The sequence below is a fragment of the Pelophylax lessonae genome (genome assembly GCF_965119305.1).
Source record: "Pelophylax lessonae genome assembly, chromosome: 13".
NCBI lineage: Eukaryota > Metazoa > Chordata > Amphibia > Anura > Ranidae > Pelophylax > Pelophylax lessonae.
In genome coordinates, this window is record NC_138780.1 from 89,486,554 (window position 1) to 89,511,320 (window position 24,767).

Here is a 24,767-nt window from a genome sequence, read left to right on the forward strand (position 1 = left end):
TCTTTCGCACCCTCCATGTCATATTCCGCTCCAGGAGTTCCATCATAGCTCCTCACTGTCGCTGGGAGGATGTTTTCTCCTCCGCTCGCCCCTTCCACCGTCATTTTCTCTCTACCCACCCTTGCCTCCTTCTCCGCGCAGCTCTCGATTCCCCCCTCTCTTTCGCACCCTCCATGTCATATTCCGCTACAGGAGCTCCATCATAGCTCCTTGCTGTCGCTGGGAGGATGTTTTCTCCTCCGCTCGCCCCTTCCACCGTCATTTTCTCTCTACCCACCCTTGCTTCCTTCTCCGCGCAGCTCTCGATTCCCCCCTCTCTCTCGCACCCTCCATATTACATCCAGCTCCAGGAGCTCCATCATAGCTCCTCGCTGTCGCTGGGAGGATGTTTTCTCCTCCGCTCGCCCCTTCCACCGTCATTTTCTCTCTACCCACCCTTGCCTCCTTTTCCGCGCAGCTCTCGATTCCCCCCTCTCTTTCGCACCCTCCATGTCATATTCCGCTCCAGGAGTTCCATCATAGCTCCTCACTGTCGCTGGGAGGATGTTTTCTCCTCCGCTCGCCCCTTCCACCGTCATTTTCTCTCTACCCACCCTTGCCTCCTTCTCCGCGCAGCTCTCGATTCCCCCCTCTCTCTCGCACCCTCCATATTACATCCAGCTCCAGGAGCTCCATCATAGCTCCTCGCTGTCGCTGGGAGGATGTTTTCTCCTCCGCTCGCCCCTTCCACCGTCATTTTCTCTCTACCCACCCTTGCCTCCTTCTCCGCGCAGCTCTCGATTCCCTCCTCTCTCTCGCACCCTCCATATTACATCCAGCTCCAGGAGCTCCATCATAGCTCCTCGCTGTCGCTGGGAGGATGTTTTCTCCTCCGCTCGCCCCTTCCACCGTCATTTTCTCTCTACCCACCCTTGCCTCCTTTTCCGCGCAGCTCTCGATTCCCCCCTCTCTTTCGCACCCTCCATGTCATATTCCGCTCCAGGAGCTCCATCATAGCTCCTTGCTGTCGCTGGGAGGATGTTTTCTCCTCCGCTCGCCCCTTCCACCGTCATTTTCTCTCTACCCACCCTTGCCTCCTTCTCCGCGCAGCTCTCGATTCCCTCCTCTCTCTCGCACCCTCCATATTACATCCAGCTCCAGGAGCTCCATCATAGCTCCTCGCTGTCGCTGGGAGGATGTTTTCTCCTCCGCTCGCCCCTTCCACCGTCATTTTCTCTCTACCCACCCTTGCCTCCTTCTCCGCGCAGCTCTCGATTCCCTCCTCTCTCTCGCACCCTCCATATTACATCCAGCTCCAGGAGCTCCATCATAGCTCCTCGCTGTCACTGGGAGGATGTTTTCTCCTCCGCTCGCCCCTTCCACCGTCATTTTCTCTCTACCCACCCTTGCCTCCTTTTCCGCGCAGCTCTCGATTCCCCCCTCTCTTTCGCACCCTCCATGTCATATTCCGCTCCAGGAGCTCCATCATAGCTCCTTGCTGTCGCTGGGAGGATGTTTTCTCCTCCGCTCGCCCCTTCCACCGTCATTTTCTCTCTACCCACCCTTGCCTCCTTCTCCGCGCAGCTCTCGATTCCCCCCTCTCTCTCGCACCCTCCATATTACATCCAGCTCCAGGAGCTCCATCATAGCTCCTCGCTGTCGCTGGGAGGATGTTTTCTCCTCCGCTCGCCCCTTCCACCGTCATTTTCTCTCTACCCACCCTTGCCTCCTTTTCCGCGCAGCTCTCGATTCCCCCCTCTCTTTCGCACCCTCCATGTCATATTCCGCTCCAGGAGTTCCATCATAGCTCCTCACTGTCGCTGGGAGGATGTTTTCTCCTCCGCTCGCCCCTTTCACCGTCATTTTCTCTCTACCCACCCTTGCCTCCTTCTCCGCGCAGCTCTCGATTCCCCCCTCTCTTTCGCACCCTCCATGTCATATTCCGCTCCAGGAGCTCCATCATAGCTCCTCGCTGTCGCTGGGAGGATTTTTTCTCCTCCGCTCGCCCCTTCCACCGTCATTTTCTCTCTACCCACCCTTGCCTCCTTTTCCGCGCAGCTCTCGATTCCCCCCTCTCTTTCGCACCCTCCATGTCATATTCCGCTCCAGGAGTTCCATCATAGCTCCTCACTGTCGCTGGGAGGATGTTTTCTCCTCCGCTCGCCCCTTCCACCGTCATTTTCTCTCTACCCACCCTTGCCTCCTTCTCCGCGCAGCTCTCGATTCCCTCCTCTCTCTCGCACCCTCCATATTACATCCAGCTCCAGGAGCTCCATCATAGCTCCTCGCTGTCGCTGGGAGGATGTTTTCTCCTCCGCTCGCCCCTTCCACCGTCATTTTCTCTCTACCCACCCTTGCCTCCTTCTCCGCGCAGCTCTCGATTCCCTCCTCTCTCTCGCACCCTCCATATTACATCCAGCTCCAAGAGCTCCATCATAGCTCCTCGCTGTCGCTGGGAGGATGTTTTCTCCTCCGCTCGCCCCTTCCACCGTCATTTTCTCTCTACCCACCCTTGCCTCCTTTTCCACGCAGCTCTCGATTCCCCCCTCTCTTTCGCACCCTCCATGTCATATTCCGCTCCAGGAGCTCCATCATAGCTCCTTGCTGTCGCTGGGAGGATGTTTTCTCCTCCGCTCGCCCCTTCCACCGTCATTTTCTCTCTACCCACCCTTGCCTCCTTCTCCGCGCAGCTCTCGATTCCCCCCCCCTCTTTCGCACCCTCCATGTCATATTCCGCTCCAGGAGCTCCATCATAGCTCCTCGCTGTCGCTGGGAGGATGTTTTCTCCTCCGCTCGCCCCTTCCACCGTCATTTTCTCTCTACCCACCCTTGCCTCCTTCTCCGCGCAGCTCTCGATTCCCCCCTCTCTTTCGCACCCTCCATATTACATCCAGCTCCAGGAGCTCCATCATAGCTCCTCGCCGTCGCTGGGAGGATGTTTTCTCCTCCGCTCGCCCCTTCCACCGTCATTTTCTCTCTACCCACCCTTGCCTCCTTTTCCGCGCAGCTCTCGATTCCCCCCTCTCTTTCGCACCCTCCATGTCATATTCCGCTCCAGGAGCTCCATCATAGCTCCTTGCTGTCGCTGGGAGGATGTTTTCTCCTCCGCTCGCCCCTTCCACCGTCATTTTCTCTCTACCCACCCTTGCCTCCTTCTCCGCGCAGCTCTCGATTCCCCCCTCTCTCTCGCACCCTCCATATTACATCCAGCTCCAGGAGCTCCATCATAGCTCCTCGCTGTCGCTGGGAGGATGTTTTCTCCTCCGCTCGCCCCTTCCACCGTCATTTTCTCTCTACCCACCCTTGCCTCCTTTTCCGCGCAGCTCTCGATTCCCCCCTCTCTTTCGCACCCTCCATGTCATATTCCGCTCCAGGAGTTCCATCATAGCTCCTCACTGTCGCTGGGAGGATGTTTTCTCCTCCGCTCGCCCCTTCCACCGTCATTTTCTCTCTACCCACCCTTGCCTCCTTCTCCGCGCAGCTCTCGATTCCCCCCTCTCTTTCGCACCCTCCATGTCATATTCCGCTACAGGAGCTCCATCATAGCTCCTTGCTGTCGCTGGGAGGATGTTTTCTCCTCCGCTCGCCCCTTCCACCGTCATTTTTTCTCTACCCACCCTTGCCTCCTTCTCCGCGCAGCTCTCGATTCCCCCCTCTCTCTCGCACCCTCCATATTACATCCAGCTCCAGGAGCTCCATCATAGCTCCTCGCTGTCGCTGGGAGGATGTTTTCTCCTCCGCTCGCCCCTTCCACCGTCATTTTCTCTCTACCCACCCTTGCCTCCTTTTCCGCGCAGCTCTCGATTCCCCCCTCTCTTTCGCACCCTCCATGTCATATTCCGCTCCAGGAGTTCCATCATAGCTCCTCACTGTCGCTGGGAGGATGTTTTCTCCTCCGCTCGCCCCTTCCACCGTCATTTCCTCTCTACCCACCCTTGCCTCCTTCTCCGCGCAGCTCTCGATTCCCTCCTCTCTCTCGCACCCTCCATATTACATCCAGCTCCAGGAGCTCCATCATAGCTCCTCGCTGTCGCTGGGAGGATGTTTTCTCCTCCGCTCGCCCCTTCCACCGTCATTTTCTCTCTACCCACCCTTGCCTCCTTCTCCGCGCAGCTCTCGATTCCCTCCTCTCTCTCGCACCCTCCATATTACATCCAGCTCCAGGAGCTCCATCATAGCTCCTCGCTGTCGCTGGGAGGATGTTTTCTCCTCCGCTCGCCCCTTCCACCGTCATTTTCTCTCTACCCACCCTTGCCTCCTTTTCCGCGCAGCTCTCGATTCCCCCCTCTCTTTCGCACCCTCCATGTCATATTCCGCTCCAGGAGCTCCATCATAGCTCCTTGCTGTCGCTGGGAGGATGTTTTCTCCTCCGCTCGCCCCTTCCACCGTCATTTTCTCTCTACCCACCCTTGCCTCCTTCTCCGCGCAGCTCTCGATTCCCTCCTCTCTCTCGCACCCTCCATATTACATCCAGCTCCAGGAGCTCCATCATAGCTCCTCGCTGTCGCTGGGAGGATGTTTTCTCCTCCGCTCGCCCCTTCCACCGTCATTTTCTCTCTACCCACCCTTGCCTCCTTCTCCGCGCAGCTCTCGATTCCCTCCTCTCTCTCGCACCCTCCATATTACATCCAGCTCCAGGAGCTCCATCATAGCTCCTCGCTGTCGCTGGGAGGATGTTTTCTCCTCCGCTCGCCCCTTCCACCGTCATTTTCTCTCTACCCACCCTTGCCTCCTTTTCCGCGCAGCTCTCGATTCCCCCCTCTCTTTCGCACCCTCCATGTCATATTCCGCTCCAGGAGCTCCATCATAGCTCCTTGCTGTCGCTGGGAGGATGTTTTCTCCTCCGCTCGCCCCTTCCACCGTCATTTTCTCTCTACCCACCCTTGCCTCCTTCTCCGCGCAGCTCTCGATTCCCCCCTCTCTCTCGCACCCTCCATATTACATCCAGCTCCAGGAGCTCCATCATAGCTCCTCGCTGTCGCTGGGAGGATGTTTTCTCCTCCGCTCGCCCCTTCCACCGTCATTTTCTCTCTACCCACCCTTGCCTCCTTTTCCGCGCAGCTCTCGATTCCCCCCTCTCTTTCGCACCCTCCATGTCATATTCCGCTCCAGGAGTTCCATCATAGCTCCTCACTGTCGCTGGGAGGATGTTTTCTCCTCCGCTCGCCCCTTCCACCGTCATTTTCTCTCTACCCACCCTTGCCTCCTTCTCCGCGCAGCTCTCGATTCCCCCCTCTCTTTCGCACCCTCCATGTCATATTCCGCTCCAGGAGCTCCATCATAGCTCCTCGCTGTCGCTGGGAGGATTTTTTCTCCTCCGCTCGCCCCTTCCACCGTCATTTTCTCTCTACCCACCCTTGCCTCCTTTTCCGCGCAGCTCTCGATTCCCCCCTCTCTTTCGCACCCTCCATGTCATATTCCGCTCCAGGAGCTCCATCATAGCTCCTTGCTGTCGCTGGGAGGATGTTTTCTCCTCCGCTCGCCCCTTCCACCGTCATTTTCTCTCTACCCACCCTTGCCTCCTTCTCCGCGCAGCTCTCGATTCCCCCCTCTCTCTCGCACCCTCCATATTACATCCAGCTCCAGGAGCTCCATCATAGCTCCTCGCTGTCGCTGGGAGGATGTTTTCTCCTCCGCTCGCCCCTTCCACCGTCATTTTCTCTCTACCCACCCTTGCCTCCTTTTCCGCGCAGCTCTCGATTCCCCCCTCTCTTTTGCACCCTCCATGTCATATTCCGCTCCAGGAGTTCCATCATAGCTCCTCACTGTCGCTGGGAGGATGTTTTCTCCTCCGCTCGCCCCTTCCACCGTCATTTTCTCATTACCCACCCTTGCCTCCTTCTCCGCGCAGCTCTCGATTCCCCCCTCTCTTTCGCACCCTCCATGTCATATTCCGCTCCAGGAGCTCCATCATAGCTCCTCGCTGTCGCTGGGAGGATTTTTTCTCCTCCGCTCGCCCCTTCCACCGTCATTTTCTCTCTACCCACCCTTGCCTCCTTTTCCGCGCAGCTCTCGATTCCCCCCTCTCTTTCGCACCCTCCATGTCATATTCCGCTCCAGGAGTTCCATCATAGCTCCTCACTGTCGCTGGGAGGATGTTTTCTCCTCCGCTCGCCCCTTCCACCGTCATTTTCTCTCTACCCACCCTTGCCTCCTTCTCCGCGCAGCTCTCGATTCCCTCCTCTCTCTCGCACCCTCCATATTACATCCAGCTCCAGGAGCTCCATCATAGCTCCTCGCTGTCGCTGGGAGGATGTTTTCTCCTCCGCTCGCCCCTTCCACCGTCATTTTCTCTCTACCCACCCTTGCCTCCTTCTCCGCGCAGCTCTCGATTCCCTCCTCTCTCTCGCACCCTCCATATTACATCCAGCTCCAGGAGCTCCATCATAGCTCCTCGCTGTCGCTGGGAGGATGTTTTCTCCTCCGCTCGCCCCTTCCACCGTCATTTTCTCTCTACCCACCCTTGCTTTCTTTTCCGCGCAGCTCTCGATTCCCCCCTCTCTTTCGCACCCTCCATGTCATATTCCGCTCCAGGAGCTCCATCATAGCTCCTTGCTGTCGCTGGGAGGATGTTTTCTCCTCCGCTCGCCCCTTCCACCGTCATTTTCTCTCTACCCACCCTTGCCTCCTTCTCCGCGCAGCTCTCGATTCCCCCCTCTCTTTCGCACCCTCCATGTCATATTCCGCTCCAGGAGCTCCATCATAGCTCCTCGCTGTCGCTGGGAGGATGTTTTCTCCTCCGCTCGCCCCTTCCACCGTCATTTTCTCTCTACCCACCCTTGCCTCCTTTTCCGCGCAGCTCTCGATTCCCCCCTCTCTTTCGCACCCTCCATGTCATATTCCGCTCCAGGAGTTCCATCATACCTCCTCACTGTCGCTGGGAGGATGTTTTCTCCTCCGCTCGCCCCTTCCACCGTCATTTTCTCTCTACCCACCCTTGCCTCCTTTTCCGCGCAGCTCTCGATTCCCCCCTCTCTTTCGCACCCTCCATGTCATATTCCGCTCCAGGAGCTCCATCATAGCTCCTTGCTGTCGCTGGGAGGATGTTTTCTCCTCCGCTCGCCCCTTCCACCGTCATTTTCTCTCTACCCACCCTTGCCTCCTTCTCCGCGCAGCTCTCGATTCCCCCCTCTCTTTCGCACCCTCCATGTCATATTCCGCTCCAGGAGCTCCATCATAGCTCCTTGCTGTCGCTGGGAGGATGTTTTCTCCTCCGCTCTCCCCTTCCACCGTCATTTTCTCTCTACCCACCCTTGCCTCCTTCTCCGCGCTGCTCTCGATTCCCCCCTCTCTTTCGCACCCTCCATGTCATATTCCGCTACAGGAGCTCCATCATAGCTCCTTGCTGTCGCTGGGAGGATGTTTTCTCCTCCGCTCGCCCCTTCCACCGTCATTTTCTCTCTAACCACCCTTGCCTCCTTCTCCGCGCAGCTCTCGATTCCCCCCTCTCTCTCGCACCCTCCATATTACATCCAGCTCCAGGAGCTCCATCATAGCTCCTCGCTGTCGCTGGGAGGATGTTTTCTCCTCCGCTCGCCCCTTCCACCGTCATTTTCTCTCTACCCACCCTTGCCTCCTTTTCCGCGCAGCTCTCGATTCCCCCCTCTCTTTCGCACCCTCCATGTCATATTCCGCTCCAGGAGTTCCATCATAGCTCCTCACTGTCGCTGGGAGGATGTTTTCTCCTCCGCTCGCCCCTTCCACCGTCATTTTCTCTCTACCCACCCTTGCCTCCTTCTCCGCGCAGCTCTCGATTCCCCCCTCTCTTTCGCACCCTCCATGTCATATTCCGCTCCAGGAGCTCCATCATAGCTCCTCGCTGTCGCTGGGAGGATGTTTTCTCCTCCGCTCGCCCCTTCCACCGTCATTTTCTCTCTACCCACCCTTGCCTCCTTTTCCGCGCAGCTCTCGATTCCCCCCTCTCTTTCGCACCCTCAATGTCATATTCCGCTCCAGGAGTTCCATCATAGCTCCTCACTGTCGCTGGGAGGATGTTTTCTCCTCCGCTCGCCCCTTCCACCGTCATTTTCTCTCTACCCACCCTTGCCTCCTTTTCCGCGCAGCTCTCGATTCCCCCCTCTCTTTCGCACCCTCCATGTCATATTCCGCTCCAGGAGTTCCATCATAGCTCCTCACTGTCACTGGGAGGAAGTTTTCTCCTCCGCTCGCCCCTTCCACCGTCATTTTCTCTCTACCCACCCTTGCCTCCTTTTCCGCGCAGCTCTCGATTCCCCCCTCTCTTTCGCACCCTCCATGTCATATTCCGCACCAGGAGCTCCATCATAGCTCCTCGCTGTCGCTGGGAGGATGTTTTCTCCTCCGCTCGCCCCTTCCACCGTCATTTTCTCTCTACCCACCCTTGCCTCCTTTTCCGCGCAGCTCTCGATTCCCCCCTCTCTTTCGCACCCTCAATGTCATATTCCGCTCCAGGAGTTCCATCATAGCTCCTCACTGTCGCTGGGAGGATGTTTTCTCCTCCGCTCGCCCCTTCCACCGTCATTTTCTCTCTACCCACCCTTGCCTCCTTTTCCGCGCAGCTCTCGATTCCCCCCTCTCTTTCGCACCCTCCATGTCATATTCCGCTCCAGGAGTTCCATCATAGCTCCTCACTGTCGCTGGGAGGATGTTTTCTCCTCCGCTCGCCCCTTCCACCGTCATTTTCTCTCTACCCACCCTTGCCTCCTTTTCCGCGCAGCTCTCGATTCCCCCCTCTCTTTCGCACCCTCCATGTCATATTCCGCTCCAGGAGCTCCATCATAGCTCCTTGCTGTCGCTGGGAGGATGTTTTCTCCTCCGCTCGCCCCTTCCACCGTCATTTTCTCTCTACCCACCCTTGCCTCCTTTTCCGCGCAGCTCTCGATTCCCCCCTCTCTTTCGCATCCTCCATGTCATATTCCGCTCCAGGAGTTCCATCATAGCTCCTCACTGTCGCTGGGAGGATGTTTTCTCCTCCGCTCGCCCCTTCCACCGTCATTTTCTCTCTACCCACCCTTGCCTCCTTCTCCGCGCAGCTCTCGATTCCCCCCTCTCTTTCGCACCCTCCATGTCATATTCCGCTCCAGGAGCTCCATCATAGCTCCTCGCTGTCGCTGGGAGGATGTTTTCTCCTCCGCTCGCCCCTTCCACCGTCATTTTCTCTCTACCCACCCTTGCCTCCTTTTCCGCGCAGCTCTCGATTCCCCCCTCTCTTTCGCACCCTCCATGTCATATTCCGCTCCAGGAGCTCCATCATAGCTCCTTGCTGTCGCTGGGAGGATGTTTTCTCCTCCGCTCGCCCCTTCCACCGTCATTTTCTCTCTACCCACCCTTGCCTCCTTCTCCGCGCAGCTCTCGATTCCCCCCTCTCTTTCGCACCCTCCATGTCATATTCCACTCCAGGAGCTCCATCATAGCTCCTCGCTGTCGCTGGGAGGATGTTTTCTCCTCCGCTCGCCCCTTCCACCGTCATTTTCTCTCTACCCACCCTTGCCTCCTTTTCCGCGCAGCTCTCGATTCCCCCCTCTCTTTCGCACCCTCCATGTCATATTCCGCTCCAGGAGTTCCATCATAGCTCCTCACTGTCGCTGGGAGGAAGTTTTCTCCTCCGCTCGCCCCTTCCACCGTCATTTTCTCTCTACCCACCCTTGCCTCCTTTTCCGCGCAGCTCTCGATTCCCCCCTCTCTTTCGCACCCTCCATGTCATATTCCGCTCCAGGAGTTCCATCATAGCTCCTCACTGTCGCTGGGAGGATGTTTTCTCCTCCGCTCGCCCCTTCCACCGTCATTTTCTCTCTACCCACCCTTGCCTCCTTCTCCGCGCAGCTCTCGATTCCCCCCTCTCTTTCGCACCCTCCATGTCATATTCCGCTCCAGGAGCTCCATCATAGCTCTTCGCTGTCGCTGGGAGGATGTTTTCTCCTCCGCTCGCCCCTTCCACCGTCATTTTCTCTCTACCCACCCTTGCCTCCTTTTCCGCGCAGCTCTCGATTCCCCCCTCTCTTTCGCACCCTCCATGTCATATTCCGCTCCAGGAGCTCCATCATAGCTCCTCGCTGTCGCTGGGAGGATGTTTTCTCCTCCGCTCGCCCCTTCCACCGTCATTTTCTCTCTACCCACCCTTGCCTCCTTCTCCGCGCAGCTCTCAATTCCCCCCTCTCTTTCGCACCCTCCATGTCATATTCCGCTCCAGGAGCTCCATCATAGCTCCTCGCTGTCGCTGGGAGGATGTTTTCTCCTCCGCTCGCCCCTTCCACCGTCATTTTCTCTCTACCCACCCTTGCCTCCTTCTCCGCGCAGCTCTCGATTCCCCCCTCTCTTTCGAACCCTCCATGTCATATTCCGCTCCAGGAGCTCCATCATAGCTCCTCGCTGTCGCTGGGAGGATGTTTTCTCCTCTGCTTGCCCCTTCCACCGTCATTTTCTCTCTACCCACCCTTTCCTCCTTTTCCGCGCAGCTCTCGATTCCCCCCTCTCTTTCGCACCCTCCATGTCATATTCCGCTCCAGGAGCTCCATCATAGCTCCTCGCTGTCGCTGGGAGGATGTTTTCTCCTCCGCTCGCCCCTTCCACCGTCATTTTCTTTCTACCCACCCTTGCCTCCTTTTCCACGCAGCTCTCGATTCCCCCCTCTCTTTCGCACCCTCCATGTCATATTCCGCTCCAGGAGCTCCATCATAGCTGCTCGCTGTCGCTGGGAGGATGTTTTCTCCTCCACTCGCCCCTTCCACCGTCATTTTCTCTCTACCCACCCTTGCCTCCTTCTCCGCACAGCTCTCGATTCCCCCCTCTCTTTCGCACCCTCCATGTCATATTCCGCTCCAGGAGCTCCATCATAGCTCCTCGCTGTCGCTGGGAGGATGTTTTCTCCTCTGCTCGCCCCTTCCACCGTCATTTTCTCTCTACCCACCCTTTCCTCCTTTTCCGCGCAGCTCTCGATTCCTCCCTCTCTTGCGCACCCTCCATGTCATATTCCGCTCCAGGAGCTCCATCATAGCTCCTCGCTGTCGCTGGGAGGATGTTTTCTCCTCCGCTCGCCCCTTCCACCGTCATTTTCTCTCTACCCACCCTTGCCTCCTTTTCCGCGCAGCTCTCGATTCCCCCCTCTCTTTCGCACCCTCCATGTCATATTCCGCTCCAGGAGTTCCATCATAGCTCCTCACTGTCGCTGGGAGGATGTTTTCTCCTCCGCTCGCCTCTTCCACCGTCATTTTCTCTCTACCCACCCTTGCCTCCTTTTCCGCGCAGCTCTCGATTCCCCCCTCTCTTTCGCACCCTCCATGTCATATTCCGCTCCAGGAGCTCCATCATAGCTCCTTGCTGTCGCTGGGAGGATGTTTTCTCCTCCGCTCGCCCCTTCCACCGTCATTTTCTCTCTACCCACCCTTGCCTCCTTCTCCGCGCAGCTCTCGATTCCCCCCTCTCTTTCGCACCCTCCATGTCATATTCCGCTCCAGGAGCTCCATCATATCTCCTTGCTGTCGCTGGGAGGATGTTTTCTCCTCCGCTCGCCCCTTCCACCGTCATTTTTTCTCTACCCACCCTTGCCTCCTTCTCCGCGCAGCTCTCGATTCCCCCCTCTCTTTCGCACCCTCCATGTCATATTCCGCTACAGGAGCTCCATCATAGCTCCTTGCTGTCGCTGGGAGGATGTTTTCTCCTCCGCTCGCCCCTTCCACCGTCATTTTCTCTCTACCCACCCTTGCCTCCTTCTCCGCGCAGCTCTCGATTCCCCCCTCTCTCTCGCACCCTCCATATTACATCCAGCTCCAGGAGCTCCATCATAGCTCCTCGCTGTCGCTGGGAGGATGTTTTCTCCTCCGCTCGCCCCTTCCACTGTCATTTTCTCTCTACCCACCCTTGCCTCCTTTTCCGCGCAGCTCTCGATTCCCCCCTCTCTTTCGCACCCTCCATGTCATATTCCGCTCCAGGAGTTCCATCATAGCTCCTCACTGTCGCTGGGAGGATGTTTTCTCCTCCGCTCGCCCCTTCCACCGTCATTTTCTCTCTACCCACCCTTGCCTCCTTCTCCGCGCAGCTCTCGATTCCCTCCTCTCTCTCGCACCCTCCATATTACATCCAGCTCCAGGAGCTCCATCATAGCTCCTCGCTGTCGCTGGGAGGATGTTTTCTCCTCCGCTCGCCCCTTCCACCGTCATTTTCTCTCTACCCACCCTTGCCTCCTTTTCCGCGCAGCTCTCGATTCCCCCCTCTCTTTCGCACCCTCCATGTCATATTCCGCTCCAGGAGCTCCATCATAGCTCCTTGCTGTCGCTGGGAGGATGTTTTCTCCTCCGCTCGCCCCTTCCACCGTCATTTTCTCTCTACCCACCCTTGCCTCCTTCTCCGCGCAGCTCTCGATTCCCTCCTCTCTCTCGCACCCTCCATATTACATCCAGCTCCAGGAGCTCCATCATAGCTCCTCGCTGTCGCTGGGAGGATGTTTTCTCCTCCGCTCGCCCCTTCCACCGTCATTTTCTCTCTACCCACCCTTGCCTCCTTCTCCGCGCAGCTCTCGATTCCCCCCTCTCTTTCGCACCCTCCATGTCATATTCCGCTCCAGGAGTTCCATCATAGCTCCTCACTGTCGCTGGGAGGATGTTTTCTCCTCCGCTCGCCCCTTCCACCGTCATTTTCTCTCTACCCACCCTTGCCTCCTTTTCCGCGCAGTTTTCGATTCCCCCTCTCTTTCGCACCCTCCATGTCATATTCCGCTCCAGGAGCTCCATCATAGCTCCTTGCTGTCGCTGGGAGGATGTTTTCTCCTCCGCTCGCCCCTTCCACTGTCATTTTCTCTCTACCCACCCTTGCCTCCTTCTCCGCGCAGCTCTCGATTCCCCCCTCTCTCTCGCACCCTCCATATTACATCCAGCTCCAGGAGCTCCATCATAGCTCCTCGCTGTCGCTGTGAGGATGTTTTCTCCTCTGCTCGCCCCTTCCACCGTCATTTTCTCTCTACCCACCCTTTCCTCCTTTTCCGCGCAGCTCTCGATTCCCCCCTCTCTTTCGCACCCTCCATGTCATATTCCGCTCCAGGAGTTCCATCATAGCTCCTCACTGTCGCTGGGAGGAAGTTTTCTCCTCCGCTCGCCCCTTCCACCGTCATTTTCTCTCTACCCACCCTTGCCTCCTTTTCCGCGCAGCTCTCGATTCCCCCCTCTCTTTCGCACCCTCCATGTCATATTCCGCTCCAGGAGCTCCATCATAGCTCCTTGCTGTCGCTGGGAGGACGTTTTCTCCTCCGCTCGCCCCTTCCACCGTCATTTTCTCTCTACCCACCCTTGCCTCCTTTTCCGCGCAGCTCTCGATTCCCCCCTCTCTTTCGCACCCTCCATGTCATATTCCGCTCCAGGAGTTCCATCATAGCTCCTCACTGTCGCTGGGAGGATGTTTTCTCCTCCGCTCGCCCCTTCCACCGTCATTTTCTCTCTACCCACCCTTGCCTCCTTTTCCGCGCAGCTCTCGATTCCCCCCTCTCTTTCGCACCCTCCATGTCATATTCCGCTCCAGGAGCTCCATCATAGCTCCTCGCTGTCGCTGGGAGGATGTTTTCTCCTCCGCTCGCCCCTTCCACCGTCATTTTCTCTCTACCCACCCTTGCCTCCTTTTCCGCGCAGCTCTCGATTCCCCCCTCTCTTTCGCACCCTCAATGTCATATTCCGCTCCAGGAGTTCCATCATAGCTCCTCACTGTCGCTGGGAGGATGTTTTCTCCTCCGCTCGCCCCTTCCACCTTCATTTTCTCTCTACCCACCCTTGCCTCCTTCTCCGCGCAGCTCTCGATTCCCCCCTCTCTTTCGCACCCTCCATGTCATATTCCGCTCCAGGAGCTCCATCATAGCTCCTCGCTGTCGCTGGGAGGATGTTTTCTCCTCCGCTCGCCCCTTCCACCGTCATTTTCTCTCTACCCACCCTTGCCTCCTTCTCCGCACAGCTCTCGATTCCCCCCTCTCTTTCGCACCCTCCATGTCATATTCCGCTCCAGGAGCTCCATCATAGCTCCTCGCTGTTGCTGGGAGGATGTTTTCTCCTCCGCTCGCCCCTTCCACCGTCATTTTCTCTCTACCCACCCTTGCCTCCTTCTCCGCGCAGCTCTCGATTCCCTCCTCTCTCTCGCACCCTCCATATTACATCCAGCTCCAGGAGCTCCATCATAGCTCCTCGCTGTCGCTGGGAGGATGTTTTCTCCTCTGCTCGCCGCTTCCGCCGTCATTTTCTCTCTACCCACCCTTGCCTCCTTCTCCGCGCAGCTCTCGATTCCCCCCTCTCTTTCGCACCCTCCATGTCATATTCCGCTCCAGGAGCTCCATCATAGCTCCTCGCTGTCGCTGGGAGGATTTTTTCTCCTCTGCTCGCCCCTTCCACCGTCATTTTCTCTCTACCCACCCTTTCCTCCTTTTCCGCGCAGCTCTCGATTCCCCCCTCTCTTGCGCACCCTCCATGTCATATTCCGCTCCAGGAGCTCCATCATAGCTCCTCGCTGTCGCTGGGAGGATGTTTTCTCCTCCGCTCGCCCCTTCCACCGTCATTTTCTCTCTACCCACCCTTGCCTCCTTTTCCGCGCAGCTCTCGATTCCCCCCTCTCTTTCGCACCCTCCATGTCATATTCCGCTCCAGGAGTTCCATCATAGCTCCTCACTGTCGCTGGGAGGATGTTTTCTCCTCCACTCGCCCCTTCCACCGTCATTTTCTCTCTACCCACCCTTGCCTCCTTCTCCGCGCTGCTCTCGATTCCCTCCTCTCTCTCGCACCCTCCATATTACATCCAGCTCCAGGAGCTCCATCATAGCTCCGCTGTCGCTGGGAGGATGTTTTCTCCTCCGCTCGCCCCTTCCACCGTCATTTTCTCTCTACCCACCCTTGCCTCCTTCTCCGCGCAGCTCTCGATTCCCTCCTCTCTCTCGCACCCTCCATATTACATCCAGCTCCAGGAGCTCCATCATAGCTCCTCGCTGTCGCTGGGAGGATGTTTTCTCCTCTGCTCGCCGCTTCCGCCGTCATTTTCTCTCCACCCACCCTTGCCTCCTTCTCCGCGCCGCTCTCGATTCCCCCCTCTCTTTCGCACCCTCCATGTCATATTCTGCTCCAGGAGCTCCATCATAGCTCCTCGCTGTCGATGGGAGGATGTTTTCTCCTCCGCTCGCCCCTTCCACCGTCATTTTCTCTCTACCCACCCTTGCCTCCTTCTCCGCGCAGCTCTCGATTCCCCCCTCTCTTTCGCACCCTCCATGTCATATTCCGCTCCAGGAGCTCCATCATAGCTCCTCGCTGTCGCTGGGAGGATGTTTTCTCCTCCGCTCGCCCTTTCCACCGTCATTTTCTCTCTACCCACCCTTTCCTCCTTTCCGCGCAGCTCTCGATTCCCCCCTCTCTTTCGCACCCTCCATGTCATATTCCGCTCCAGGAGCTCCATCATAGCTCCTCGCTGTCGCTGGGAGGATGTTTTCTCCTCCGCTCGCCCCTTCCACCGTCATTTTCTCTCTACCCACCCTTGCCTCCTTTTCCGCGCAGCTCTCGATTCCCCCCTCTCTTTCGCACCCTCCATGTCATATTCCGCTCCAGGAGCTCCATCATAGCTCCTCGCTGTCACTGGGAGGATGTTTTCTCCTCCGCTCGCCCCTTCCACCGTCATTTTCTCTCTACCCACCCTTGCCTCCTTCTCCGCGCAGCTCTCAATTCCCCCCTCTCTTTCGCACCCTCCATGTCATATTCCGCTCCAGGAGCACCATCATAGCTCCTCGCTGTCGCTGGGAGGATGTTTTCTCCTCCGCTCGCCCCTTCCACCGTCATTTTCTCTCTACCCACCCTTGCCTCCTTCTCCGCGCAGCTCTCGATTCCCCCCTCTCTTTCGAACCCTCCATGTCATATTCCGCTCCAGGAGCTCCATCATAGCTCCTCGCTGTCGCTGGGAGGATGTTTTCTCCTCTGCTCGCCCCTTCCACCGTCATTTTCTCTCTACCCACCCTTTCCTCCTTTTCCGCGCAGCTCTCGATTCCCCCCTCTCTTTCGCACCCTCCATGTCATATTCCGCTCCAGGAGCTCCATCATAGCTCCTCGCTGTCGCTGGGAGGATGTTTTCTCCTCCGCTCGCCCCTTCCACCGTCATTTTCTTTCTACCCACCCTTGCCTCCTTTTCCACGCAGCTCTCGATTCCCCCCTCTCTTTCGCACCCTCCATGTCATATTCCGCTCCAGGAGCTCCATCATAGCTCCTCGCTGTTGCTGGGAGGATGTTTTCTCCTCCGCTCGCCCCTTCCACCGTCATTTTCTCTCTACCCACCCTTGCCTCCTTCTCCGCACAGCTCTCGATTCCCCCCTCTCTTTCGCACCCTCCATGTCATATTCCGCTCCAGGAGCTCCATCATAGCTCCTCGCTGTTGCTGGGAGGATGTTTTCTCCTCCGCTCGCCCCTTCCACCGTCATTTTCTCTCTACCCACCCTTGCCTCCTTTTCCGCGCAGCTCTCGATTCCCCCCTCTCTTTCGCACCCTCCATGTCATATTCCGCTCCAGGAGTTCCATCATAGCTCCTCACTGTCGCTGGGAGGATGTTTTCTCCTCCACTCGCCCCTTCCACCGTCATTTTCTCTCTACCCACCCTTGCCTCCTTCTCTGCGCAGCTCTCGATTCCCCCCTCTCTTTCGCACCCTCCATGTCATATTCCGCTCCAGGAGCTCCATCATAGCTCCTCGCTGTCGCTGGGAGGATTTTTTCTCCTCTGCTCGCCCCTTCCACCGTCATTTTCTCTCTACCCACCCTTTCCTCCTTTTCCGCGCAGCTCTCGATTCCCCCCTCTCTTGCGCACCCTCCATGTCATATTCCGCTCCAGGAGCTCCATCATAGCTCCTCGCTGTCGCTGGGAGGAAGTTTTCTCCTCCGCTCGCCCCTTCCACCATCATTTTCTCTCTACCCACCCTTGCCTCCTTTTCCGCGCAGCTCTCAATTCCCCCCTCTCTTTCGCACCCTCCATGTCATATTCCGCTCCAGGAGCTCCATCATAGCTCCTTGCTGTCGCTGGGAGGATGTTTTCTCCTCCGCTCGCCCCTTCCACCGTCATTTTCTCTCTACCCACCCTTGCCTCCTTTTCCGCGCAGCTCTCGATTCCCCCCTCTCTTTCGCACCCTCCATGTCATATTCCGCTCCAGGAGTTCCATCATAGCTCCTCACTGTCGCTGGGAGGATGTTTTCTCCTCCGCTCGCCCCTTCCACCGTCATTTTTTCTCTACCCACCCTTGCCTCCTTCTCCGCGCAGCTCTCGATTCCCCCCTCTCTTTCGCACCCTCCATGTCATATTCTGCTCCAGGAGCTCCATCATAGCTCCTCGCTGTCGCTGGGAGGATGTTTTCTCCTCCGCTCGCCCCTTCCACCGTCATTTTCTCTCTACCCACCCTTGCCTCCTTCTCCGCGCAGCTCTCGATTCCCCCCTCTCTTTCGCACCCTCCATGTCATATTCCGCTCCAGGAGTTCCATCATAGCTCCTCACTGTCGCTGGGAGGATGTTTTCTCCTCCGCTCGCCCCTTCCACCGTCATTTTCTCTCTAAACACCCTTGCCTCCTTTTCCGCGCAGCTCTCGATTCCCCCCTCTCTTTCGCACCCTCCATGTCATATTCCGCTCCAGGAGTTCCATCATAGCTCCTCACTGTCGCTGGGAGGAAGTTTTCTCCTCCGCTCGCCCCTTCCACCTTCATTTTCTCTCTACCCACCCTTGCCTCCTTTTCCGCGCAGCTCTCGATTCCCCCCTCTCTTTCGCACCCTCCATGTCATATTCCGCTCCAGGAGCTCCATCATAGCTCCTTGCTGTCGCTGGGAGGATGTTTTCTCCTCCGCTCGCCCCTTCCACCGTCATTTTCTCTCTACCCACCCTTGCCTCCTTTTCCGCGCAGCTCTCGATTCCCCCCTCTCTTTCGCACCCTCCATGTCATATTCCGCTCCAGGAGTTCCATCATAGCTCCTCACTGTCGCTGGGAGGATGTTTTCTCCTCCGCTCGCCCCTTCCACCGTCATTTTCTCTCTACCCACCCTTGCCTCCTTCTCCACGCAGCTCTCGATTCCCCCCTCTCTTTCGCACCCTCCATGTCATATTCCGCTCCAGGAGCTCCATCATAGCTAATCGCTGTCGCTGGGAGGATGTTTTCTCCTCCGCTCGCCCCTTCCACCGTCATTTTCTCTCTACCCACCCTTGCCTCCTTTTCCGCGCAGCTCTCGATTCCCCCCTCTCTTTTGCACCCTCCATGTCATATTCCGCTCCAGGAGTTCCATCATAGCTCCTCACTGTCGCTGGGAGGATGTTTTCTCCTCCGCTCGCCCCTTCCACCGTCATTTTCTCTCTACCCACCCTTGCCTCCTTTTCCGCGCAGCTCTCGATTCCCCCCTCTCTTTCGCACCCTCCATGTCATATTCCGCTCCAGGAGCTCCATCATAGCTCCTCGCTGTCGCTGGGAGGATGTTTTCTCCTCCGCTCGCCCCTTCCACCGTCATTTTCTCTCTACCCACCCTTTCCTCCTTTTCCACGCAGCTCTCGATTCCCCCCTCTCTTTCGCACCCTCCATGTCATATTCCGCTCCAGGAGCTCCATCATAGCTCCTCGCTGTCGCTGGGAGGATGTTTTCTCCTCCGCTCGCCCCTTCCACCGTCATTTTCTCTCTACCCACCCTTGCCTCCTTCTCCGCGCAGCTCTCAATTCCCCCCTCTCTTTCGCACCCTCCATGTCATATTCCGCTCCAGGAGTTCCATCATAGCTCCTCACTGTCGCTGGGAGGATGTTTTCTCCTCCGCTCGCCCCTTCCACCGTCATTTTCTCTCTACCCACCCTTGCCTCCTTCTCCGCGCAGCTCTCGATTCCCCCCTCTCTTTCGCACCCTCCATGTCATATTCCGCTCCAGGAGTTCCATCATAGCTCCTCACTGTCGCTGGGAGGATGTTTTCTCCTCCGCTCGCCCCTTCCACCGTCATTTTCTCTCTAAACACCCTTGCCTCCTTTTCCGCGCAGCTCTCGATTCCCCCCTCTCTTTCGCACCCTCCATGTCATATTCCGCTCCAGGAGTTCCATCATAGCTCCTCACTGTCGCTGGGAGGAAGTTTTCTCCTCCGCTCGCCCCTTCCACCTTCATTTTCTCTCTACCCACCCTTGCCTCCTTTTCCGCGCAGCTCTCGATTCCCCCCTCTCTTTCGCACCCTCCATGTCATATTCCGCTCCAGGAGCTCCATCATAGCTCCTTGCTGTCGCTGGGAGGATGTTTTCTCCTCCGCTCGCCCCTTCCACCGTCATTTTCTCTCTACCCACCCTTGCCTCCTTTTCCGCGCAGCTCTCGATTCCCCCTTCTCTTTCGCACCCTCCATGTCATATTCCGCTCCAGGAGTTCCATCATAGCTCCTCACTGTCGCTGGGAGGATGTTTTCTCCTCCGCTCGCCCCTTCCACCGTCATTTTCTCTCTACCCACCCTTGCCTCCTTCTCCGCGCAGCTCTCGATTCCCCCCTCTCTTTCGCACCCTCCATGTCATATTCCGCTCCAGGAGTTCCATCATAGCTCCTCACTGTCGCTGGGAGGATGTTTTCTCCTCCGCTCGCCCCTTCCACCGTCATTTTCTCTCTACCCACCCTTGCCTCCTTTTCCGCGCAGCTCTCGATTCCCCCCTCTCTTTCGCACCCTCCATGTCATATTCCGCTCCAGGAGCTCCATCATAGCTCCTCGCTGTCGCTGGGAGGATGTTTTCTCCTCCGCTCGCCCCTTCCACCATCATTTTCTCTCTACCCACCCTTGCCTCCTTATCCGCGCAGCTCTCGATTCCCCCCTCTCTTTCGCACCCTCCATGTCATATTCCGCTCCAGGAGCTCCATCATAGCTCCTCGCTGTCGCTGGGAGGATGTTTTCTCCTCCGCTCGCCCCTTCCACCGTCATTTTCTCTCTACCCACCCTTGCCTCCTTTTCCGCGCAGCTCTCGATTCCCCCCTCTCTTTCGCACCCTCCATGTCATATTCCACTCCAGGAGCTCCATCATAGCTCCTCGCTGTCGCTGGGAGGATGTTTTCTCCTCCGCTCGCCCCTTCCACCGTCATTTTCTCTCTACCCACCCTTGCCTCCTTTTCCACGCAGCTCTCGATTCCCCCCTCTCTTTCGCACCCTCCATGTCATATTCCGCTCCAGGAGCTCCATCATAGCTCCTCGCTGTTGCTGGGAGGATGTTTTCTCCTCCGCTCGCCCCTTCCACCGTCATTTTCTCTCTACCCACCCTTTCCTCCTTTTCCGCGCAGCTCTCGATTCCCCCCTCTCTTGAGCACCCTCCATGTCATATTCCGCTCCAGGAGCTCCATCATAGCTCCTCGCTGTCGCTGGGAGGATGTTTTCTCCTCCGCTCGCCCCTTCCACCGTCATTTTCTCTCTACCCACCCTTGCCTCCTTTTCCGCGCAGCTCTCGATTCCCCCCTCTCTTTCGCACCCTCCATGTCATATTCCGCTCCAGGAGTTCCATCATAGCTCCTCACTGTCGCTGGGAGGATGTTTTCTCCTCCGCTCGCCCCTTCCACCGTCATTTTCTCTCTACCCACCCTTGCCTCCTTCTCCGCGCAGCTCTCGATTCCCCCCTCTCTTTCGCACCCTCCATGACATATTCCGCTCCAGGAGCTCCATCATAGCTCTTCGCTGTCGCTGGGAGGATGTTTTCTCCTCCGCTCGCCCCTTCCACCGTCATTTTCTCTCTACCCACCCTTTCCTCCTTTTCCGCGCAGCTCTCGATTCCCCCCTCTCTTTCGCACCCTCCATGTCATATTCCGCTCCAGGAGCTCCATCATAGCTCCTCGCTGTCGCTGGGAGGATTTTTTCTCCTCTGCTCGCCCCTTCCACCGTCATTTTCTCTCTACCCACCCTTTCCTCCTTTTCCGCGCAGCTCTCGATTCCCCCCTCTCTTGCGCACCCTCCATGTCATATTCCGCTCCAGGAGCTCCATCATAGCTCCTCGCTGTCGCTGGGAGGAAGTTTTCTCCTCCGCTCGCCCCTTCCACCGTCATTTTCTCTCTACCCACCCTTGCCTCCTTTTCCGCGCAGCTCTCAATTCCCCCCTCTCTTTCGCACCCTCCATGTCATATTCCGCTCCAGGAGCTCCATCATAGCTCCTTGCTGTCGCTGGGAGGATGTTTTCTCCTCCGCTCGCCCCTTCCACCGTCATTTTCTCTCTACCCACCCTTGCCTCCTTTTCCGCGCAGCTCTCGATTCCCCCCTCTCTTTCGCACCCTCCATGTCATATTCCGCTCCAGGAGTTCCATCATAGCTCCTCACTGTCGCTGGGAGGATGTTTTCTCCTCCGCTCGCCCCTTCCACCGTCATTTTCTCTCTACCCACCCTTGCCTCCTTCTCCGCGCAGCTCTCGATTCCCCCCTCTCTTTCGCACCCTCCATGTCATATTCTGCTCCAGGAGCTCCATCATAGCTCCTCGCTGTCGCTGGGAGGATGTTTTCTCCTCCGCTCGCCCCTTCCACCGTCATTTTCTCTCTACCCACCCTTGCCTCCTTCTCCGCGCAGCTCTCGATTCCCCCCTCTCTTTTGCACCCTCCATGTCATATTCCGCTCCAGGAGCTCCATCATAGCTCCTTGCTGTCGCTGGGAGGATGTTTTCTCCTCCGCTCGCCCCTTCCACCATCATTTTCTCTCTACCCACCCTTGCCTCCTTTTCCGCGCAGCTCTCGATTCCCTCCTCTCTCTCGCACCCTCCATATTACATCCAGCTCCAGGAGCTCCATCATAGCTCCTCGCTGTCGCTGGGAGGATGTTTTCTCCTCTGCTCGCCCCTTCCACCGTCATTTTCTCTCTACCCACCCTTTCCTCCTTTTCCGCGCAGCTCTCGATTCCCCCCTCTCTTGCGCACCCTCCATGTCATATTCCGCTCCAGGAGCTCCATCATAGCTCCTCGCTGTCGCTGGGAGGATGTTTTCTCCTCCGCTCGCCCCTTCCACCGTCATTTTCTCTCTACCCACCCTTGCCTCCTTTTCCGCGCAGCTCTCGATTCCCCCCTCTCTTTCGCACCCTCCATGTCATATTCCGCTCCAGGAGTTCCATCATAGCTCCTCACTGTCGCTGGGAGGATGTTTTCTCCTCCGCTCGCCCCTTCCACCGTCATTTTCTCTCTACCCACCCTTGCCTCCTTCTCCGCGCAGCTCTCGATTCCCCCCTCTCTTTCGCACCCTCCATGTCATATTCCGCTCCAGGAGCTCCATCATAGCTCCTCGCTGTCGCTGGGAGGATGTTTTCTCCTCCGCTCGCCCCTTCCACCGTCATTTTCTCTCTACCCACCCTTGCCTCCTTCTCCGCGCAGCTCTCAATTCCCCCCTCTCTTTCGCACCCTCCATGTCATATTCCGCTCCAGGAGCTCCATCATAGCTCCTCGCTGTCGCTGGGAGGATGTTTTCTCCTCCGCTCGCCCCTTCCACCGTCATTTTCTTTCTACCCACCCTTGCCTCCTTTTCCGCGCAGCTCTCGATTCCCCCCTCTCTTTCGCACCCTCCATGTCATATTCCGCTCCAGGAGTTCCATCATAGCTCCTCACTGTCGCTGGGAGGATGTTTTCTCCTCCGCTCGCCCCTTCCACCGTCATTTTCTCTCTACCAACCCTTGCCTCCTTTTCCGCGCAGCTCTCGATTCCCCCCTCTCTTTCGCACCCTCCATGTCATATTCCGCTCCAGGAGTTCCATCATAGCTCCTCACTGTCGCTGGGAGGAAGTTTTCTCCTCCGCTTGCCCCTTCCACCGTCATTTTCTCTCTACCCACCCTTGCCTCCTTTTCCACGCAGCTCTCGATTCCCCCCTCTCTTTCGAACCCTCCATGTCATATTCCGCTCCAGGAGCTCCATCATAGCTCCTTGCTGTCGCTGGGAGGATGTTTTCTCCTCCGCTCGCCCCTTCCACCGTCATTTTCTCTCTACCCACCCTTGCCTCCTTTTCCGCGCAGCTCTCGATTCCCCCCTCTTTTTCGCACCCTCCATGTCATATTCCGCTCCAGGAGTTCCATCATAGCTCCTCACTGTCGCTGGGAGGATGTTTTCTCCTCCGCTCGCCCCTTCCACCGTCATTTTCTCTCTACCCACCCTTGCCTCCTTTTCCGCGCAGCTCTCGATTCCCCCCTCTCTTTCGCACCCTCCATGTCATATTCCGCTCCAGGAGCTCCATCATAGCTCCTCGCTGTCGCTGGGAGGATGTTTTCTCCTCCGCTCGCCCCTTCCACCGTCATTTTCTCTCTACCCACCCTTGCCTCCTTTTCCGCGCAGCTCTCGATTCCCCCCTCTCTTTCGCACCCTCAATGTCATATTCCGCTCCAGGAGTTCCATCATAGCTCCTCACTGTCGCTGGGAGGATGTTTTCTCCTCCGCTCGCCCCTTCCACCGTCATTTTCTCTCTACCCACCCTTGCCTCCTTCTCCGCGCAGCTCTCGATTCCCCCCTCTCTTTCGCACCCTCCATGTCATATTCTGCTCCAGGAGCTCCATCATAGCTCCTCGCTGTCGCTGGGAGGATGTTTTCTCCTCCGCTCGCCCCTTCCACTGTCATTTTCTCTCTACCCACCCTTGCCTCCTTCTCCGCGCAGCTCTCGATTCCCCCCTCTCTTTCGCACCCTCCATGTCATATTCCGCTCCAGGAGCTCCATCATAGCTCCTTGCTGTCGCTGGGAGGATGTTTTCTCCTCCGCTCGCCACTTCCACCATCATTTTCTCTCTACCCACCCTTGCCTCCTTCTCCGCGCAGCTCTCGATTCCCCCCTCTCTTTCGCACCCTCCATGTCATATTCCGCTCCAGGAGCTCCATCATAGCTCCTCGCTGTCGCTGGGAGGATGTTTTCTCCTCCGCTCGCCCCTTCCACCGTCATTTTCTCTCTACCCACCCTTGCCTCCTTTTCCGCGCATCTCTCGATTCCCCCCTCTCTTTCGCACCCTCCATGTCATATTCCGCTCCAGGAGCTCCATCATAGCTCCTCGCTGTTGCTGGGAGGATGTTTTCTCCTCCGCTCGCCCCTTCCACCGTCATTTTCTCTCTACCCACCCTTGCCTCCTTCTCCGCACAGCTCTCGATTCCCCCCTCTCTTTCGCACCCTCCATGTCATATTCCGCTCCAGGAGCTCCATCATAGCTCCTCGCTGTCGCTGGGAGGATGTTTTCTCCTCTGCTCGCCCCTTCCACCGTCATTTTCTCTCTACCCACCCTTTCCTCCTTTTCCGCGCAGCTCTCGATTCCCCCCTCTCTTTCGCACCCTCCATGTCATATTCCGCTCCAGGAGCTCCATCATAGCTCCTCGCTGTCGCTGGGAGGATGTTTTCTCCTCCGCTCGCCCCTTCCACCGTCATTTTCTTTCTACCCACCCTTGCCTCCTTTTCCACGCAGCTCTCGATTCCCCCCTCTCTTTCGCACCCTCCATGTCATATTCCGCTCCAGGAGCTCCATCATAGCTCCTCGCTGTTGCTGGGAGGATGTTTTCTCCTCCGCTCGCCCCTTCCACCGTCATTTTCTCTCTACCCACCCTTGCCTCCTTCTCCGCACAGCTCTCGATTCCCCCCTCTCTTTCGCACCCTCCATGTCATATTCCGCTCCAGGAGCTCCATCATAGCTCCTCGCTGTCGCTGGGAGGATGTTTTCTCCTCTGCTCGCCCCTTCCACCGTCATTTTCTCTCTACACACCCTTTCCTCCTTTTCCGCGCAGCTCTCGATTCCCCCCTCTCTTGCGCACCCTCCATGTCATATTCCGCTCCAGGAGCTCCATCATAGCTCCTCGCTGTCGCTGGGAGGATGTTTTCTCCTCCGCTCGCCCCTTCCACCGTCATTTTCTCTCTACCCACCCT